The following is a 6000-nucleotide window of genomic DNA, read 5'->3' as shown; positions in this document are numbered from 1 at the left end:
TCACGGCAAAAGACAGAGCCACTCATTTGTTGTCCAATTTACTCACTGCGTGTTTGTTTTCTTCTTTAGTGTGAGGAAGACTGAGACACCGAAACAAAATTAGACTTCAACAGGTTGGTTGAGTTCGATCTCAATTCTTGTCAAGAAAACTCTGTCTTCAGGAAAGATACGATAGCGCTGGGCCTTTCGTGCGACAATGCTCAAGAGCAGAAAGTCTCCATTAAGAAAAGGCAACATTCAAGGTTCTTTGGTCAGCTTATATTCAGTTGCACATGCCAGTGTGGGCCGAGTTTGATGGGTGATGAGTCTTTGGGGCGGGACAAGTTCGCAGGAGAGTCTGATTCCATGGGAGTGGGTGCTGGTTAGGTGAGAGCTGGTTCCGTGGGGTTGGGTGCTGATTATGGGCGATTCAATGTGTGGGGGCTGTTGTTTTCCTTTCCGTCTTTCAGCCTTGACGATCATCTTTGGCTGGGCTGTCTCCCTCTGGCACCTGCTGGTTTTATCTCCAAGTGACCTTCCTGTAAACATTCTCCTCCATTCTTGCGCATACACTGTTCCACCTCATCCATTCATCATCCTTTCAATTTTGTCATTTTGTACGGAATTATGTGAGCTTTTGGCTGTGACATCATCTACGTGCAAAGTTTGTACTCACCACTTACCATGTTTTTGTTTGTTTGTTCTTTTGATCTCCATGTACTTGCTTACGTCATCATATTCTTAGTTTAATCATGCGTTCAACCATATCTTTTCTTTGTTCGGCAAAATATTTCCCTCTGTCCAGAACGTTCAGTAGTAATCGAAAACTGGTGTCTAGCATTAGTCAACTCATAAGATACACTCAAGTACTGAACATTTTTAGACGACTTTGTCAGTGTCCGTGATTTAGAAAATCATCAGGCATGCATTAAACAGTTCCTTAAGGGTCATTAAGCTATTCAGGCAATATATCAAAAAACATTTATTTCAAAGTGCTCAGAAATATATATATCAGATCATAAAGTTATAAAAACCTTTCTCATTATCACTTATCAAAAATGTCTAGTTACGTCTTCTTTATTGATTTGGTGTGTAGGTATTATTATATGCTTAAAATGTTTCTTTTATTTATTTAATATGTGAATATACTTGTCTGCTTATGTACTTTATTCAATGGTTTGAGCATATCTGTTTTTGTAGCTAGGCAGGACTTTTTGTATTTCGACCCCCTTCCTTCACTTCCTACGCCTCCTCTGTGGTGGATCACATCAACTCCATCATTAACAGTGTCACGACCACCAAACGAATTACCACATTTCCAAATCAGAAGCCGTGGATGAACAGTGAGGTCCGTCTACAACTTAAGGCACGAGACACTGCCTTCAGATCTGGGGACAAGCAGGGCTACTGCTCAGCCAGGGCTGCCCTGAACAAAGTAATAAAACAGCCCAAGCACAGCCACAAGCTAAAGGTGGAGGATTATTTTAACAACAACGATCCCCAGCGCATGTGGCAGGGCATCTGGGCCATCTCGGAATACAAATTCTCCATCAACCCCCCCCTCCCACTGCAACCATCCCCTCACCCGCCGAAATCAACCATCACTATGGCCGCTTCAGCAGAGACAATCAGGAGACGGCCACCAGGATGGCCCCTCCCCGCTGATCACAAACCCCTCACTCAACCGCGGCACTGAAAAGGACACATGCACGCAAAGCAGCTGGCCCTGATGGCATCCCGGGCTGGGTGCTCAGGAACTGTGCTGAGCAGCTGACGGATATGTTCACCGACGTCTTCAACCTGTCTCTGGCCCAGGCAATTCTCCCATTGTGCTTCAAGACCTCCTCCATTGTGCCGTTGGCTAAACACTCCTCTGCGAAGGGCCTCAACGACTACCGCCCAGTTGCACTCGTCTCCCACTTCATAAAGTGCCTCGAGAGGCTGCTCCTGGGTCACGTAAAATCTGGGCTCTCACCTTCTCTGGACAAACACCAATTTGCCTACCGAGCAAACAGGAGCACAGATGACGCCATCTCCTCTGCACTACATGCAGCCCTCTCCCACCTGGACGAGAGCAACACCCATGTGCGGATGCTGTTCATCGACTTCAGCTCTGCATTCAACACCATCATCCCCTCCAAACTCATCACCAAACTTGGCAACCTTGTGGAGAAAAAGGACCTCAACATCAACCCCTCTGTCATCAACTGGATACTTGACTTCCTAACCAACAGACCCCAGTCCAGTAGGTTAGACGGCCTCACCTCCATCCTAACCCTGAGCACCGGCGTCCCACAGGGTTGCGTGCTGAGGCCACTCCTCTACTCCCTCTACACCTGCGACTGCACTCCTGTGCATGGCTCGAACACCATCCTCAAGTTTTCAGACGACACAACGGTGGTGGGCCTCATCAAAAACAATGATGAAACGGCCTACAGGGAGGAGGTACAGCACCTAACGACGTGGTGTGCCAACAACAACAACCTGGCCCTCAACACCAAGAAAACCAAGGAGCTCATCGTTGACTTCAGGAAGACTGAGGCTGATACGCACGCCCCCATCTATATCAACGGGGAGGAGGTTGAGCGGGTCGCCAGCTTCAAATTCCTGGGTGTCCAGATCTCCGATGACCTCTCCTGGTCCCTCAACACCTTGTCACTGGTCAGTAAGGCCCACAAGCGTCTCTTCTTCTTGAGGAGACTGAGGAAAGCCCATCTATCTCCTCGAATCCTGGTGAACTGCTACCGGTGTACCATCCAGAGTATCCTCACCAATGGCATCACGGTCTGGTACGGCAACTGCACAGCCGCGGACCAGAAGTCACTGCAGATGGCCCAACGCATCATCGGCACATCACTTCCTACCATCCAGTCAATTTACCAAAAACAGTGCCTGAAGAAGGCACGCAGCATCATCAAAGACTCCAGTCATCCCAACCACAGACTGTTTACTCTTCTTCCTTCTAGGAAGCTATACCGAACTCTTCGGGTCAAGACGAGTAGACTGAGGAAAAGCTTTTTCCCCTCTGCCGTCATCGCCCTGAACTCCGCACCACAACACCCCTGTCATCCCCCTGAACTCTTATCATTCTGAACCCTGCAGCACAATTACCCCACTACAACAACACCTGTATTACCTGCATATACTGTCCATATATGCATATAATTCTATATAATCTATATATTTATTCATCACTCTCACTCCGCTTATACATATCTGTTCATATCTGGTTATACTGACACTATATATATTTTATAACCCTATATTTATAATTAGTATTCTAGTACCGCCTGCAAATATTTGTTCTACTGCACCTTATTGTAAATACTTAGCCAGTCATATCCGCACTCGTCCCTCTTGTATATTATCCCGCATAGTATAACTCACCTATTTACCTGATTGCACTGTACCTACTGCTCAGTATTCTTTTTACTCTGCACTTTACTGCTTTTTGCACTTCTGGTTGGATGCCAAAGTTCTTTTCACTGTACTGTACTTGTGCTGTACATTGACAATAAATTTGAATCTTGAAAATTATTGTACAAGTTTTTTCAGCACCGATATGTGTCTGAGAAATACAATACACCTAACCTTAAAAGGCTGCTTGAAATCCGATGGACAAGCCACTATGAGGTGACAAGGTGCATTGTTGACAATCAAGACCATATGAATGATAGTGCTGCTGTTGACCTGTGCACCGAGGCATCGGGCCTGCTGTGTCAAATTAAGAGGCATCACTTCTTTGAGACTGCAAAGTTTCTAGTGCTGGTGCTTGGTGTCTCAAAACCAGCAAATGCAATTCTACAGTCTCAGTCTGTGGATATGTGCAGTGCTTCTGAGGTTGTTGGTGCAGCACTGGAGTCCTTAAAAAGCCTCCGTGAAGATGAGGATTGGGGAAAGTCATCTCAGGCAGCTGCTGGGGATGATGCAAAGAGAAGGACAATGAGCAAATGTCTTGGTCAAAGTGTTGTGCTCTCAACTGTGGGCCATACAGACTCGGACGATCCAACCATTTCCCCCTCTCAGTCTCTGAAAAGATCTCTGCTCAACATCCTTGACAGGGCCATTTCAGAAATGGAGAATAGATTTTCTCAGAAGAACGTTGAGCTGATGAGAGCCATATCTAGTCTTGCACCCAAACCCAGCACATTTCTAGATTCAACCGTGTTGCATTCTCTGTCTGCGCTGGCTGGCACTGTGGCAGCTGATCTAAAAAATGAAATTCTTGTGGCAAAACAGATGTTGCTCAAGAAATGTCCAAATGAAACAGACCTATCCACTATCTGTACACCCACAGGAGTACAAGGAAGCTTTTCCTGAGTTGCATAAATTGTATGTAACAGCCCTGGTAATTGGTGTGTCTTCAGCATCGTGTGAGCATTCCTTCTCCACCATGTTACACAATTTGGTCATCTTAGCCCATGAGAAGTCCATAACGAGTAACTTGGATATAGATGAATTTGTGAGAGTTTTAGCACAAGGAAACAGGAGACTGGTGTTGTAGAGTGGAGAGAAAAAATAGTGAGAAAGGAGGAGATTTTAGTTAAGTTGCTAATAAAAAAATACATTAAAAAAAAGAAGAAAAAAAGTTATGTGTTATATGTTCTGCTCTGTAACTGTTATGTTGTACAAATTAGTTCCCTAACTATTTTGTTGTAGAGTGGGGAGAAAAAATTATGAGAAAGGAGGAGATTTTAGTTATTAAGTTGCTAATAAAAAATACATTAAAAAAAGAAGAAAAACAAGTCGTTATATGTTCTGTTCTGTAACTGTTGTACAAATTAGTTCCCTAACTATTTTGAGTTATTATTAGCTATATAGTATTAGCTAATAAGTTAAAAAAATGTGAATTTTTCTCTTTTTATAAATTTGTTTGAGAACTTGATGTTTGGTGATTTTTTTTCCATAAGACTTCCTTTCAGTTTTGTAAATATTGATGATAGTGAGCTTTAGCTTATTTGAGAATTAGACCATCCAGTTAATATTAATGTTATGTTGTTGAAATTGGTTGTTGCTTGGTTGTTAAAATCTGGATGAAGGATATTTGATTTTACTTTTCATTTATTTATTTCATTTATTTTTCAGTTACCCCCCTGAGGGATTGCCACCTTATTGTGGTCAGGGGGTTTGCGTGCCTCAGTGACCCTAAAAGCTATACCAGCAGAAGCTTTAGTCTTCAGGTGGGACACCCAAGCTGGACAGGTCTTAATGTAGAGGCCTGACAGAGTGCAATCCACTTCTCCAGGTTGAGATCTGGACACACAGCTAACAACTGCCGTGAAGAAAACACTAACAGTGTTAAAAATGTGTAAAAAAAAAAAAAAAAAAAAAAAAAGAACATGCCCCCTTCACATTTCTGACTGTCCCCTCTTATGTGCATTCCTAGAACCGGCCCTGCGTAGACATCTAAAAACTTTCACATATAGACGTCTGTCCTGTAGACGTCTAAAAAACGTTCACATATAGACGTCGAATAGATGTCTAATAGTCTATCCCTTACACGTCTATAGTATAGATGTCTAATAGATGGCTATGCTATAGACGTCTATGGCATAGACGTCTATTGTTATTACACTTTTAGACCATGTTTAGACGTTGTTGGATTTGGTCCACAATTTGGGAAGCACGCTATCCGCGCCTCATGGCAAAAGCCATAGCCAATCACCTGTTATCCTATTTACTCACCGCGTGCTCATTTTATTTCTTCAGTTTTAGGAAAAGGCTAAGACATCGAAACAAAATTTAGACTTACACAGGTTGGTTGAGTTCAATCACAATTCTTGTTAAGAAAGCTCTGTTTTCAGAAAGTACGATACAGCGCTGGGCCTTTTGTGCGACCATGCTCAAGAGCAGAAAGTCTCCATTCAGAAAAGGCAACGTTCAAGGTTCTTTGGTCAGCTTACATTCAGTTGCACATGCCAGTGTGGGCCGAGTTTGATGGGTGATGAGTCAGGGGGTGTGTCAAGTTCGCAGGAGAGTTTGATTCCATGAGAGTGGGTACTGGTTTGGTGAGACCTGGTT

Source organism: Syngnathus floridae, chromosome 10, assembly GCF_059516105.1.
Source record: "Syngnathus floridae isolate MCC-2025c chromosome 10, RoL_Sflo_1.0, whole genome shotgun sequence".
NCBI lineage: Eukaryota > Metazoa > Chordata > Actinopteri > Syngnathiformes > Syngnathidae > Syngnathus > Syngnathus floridae.
This window is presented reverse-complemented; position numbering follows the sequence as displayed.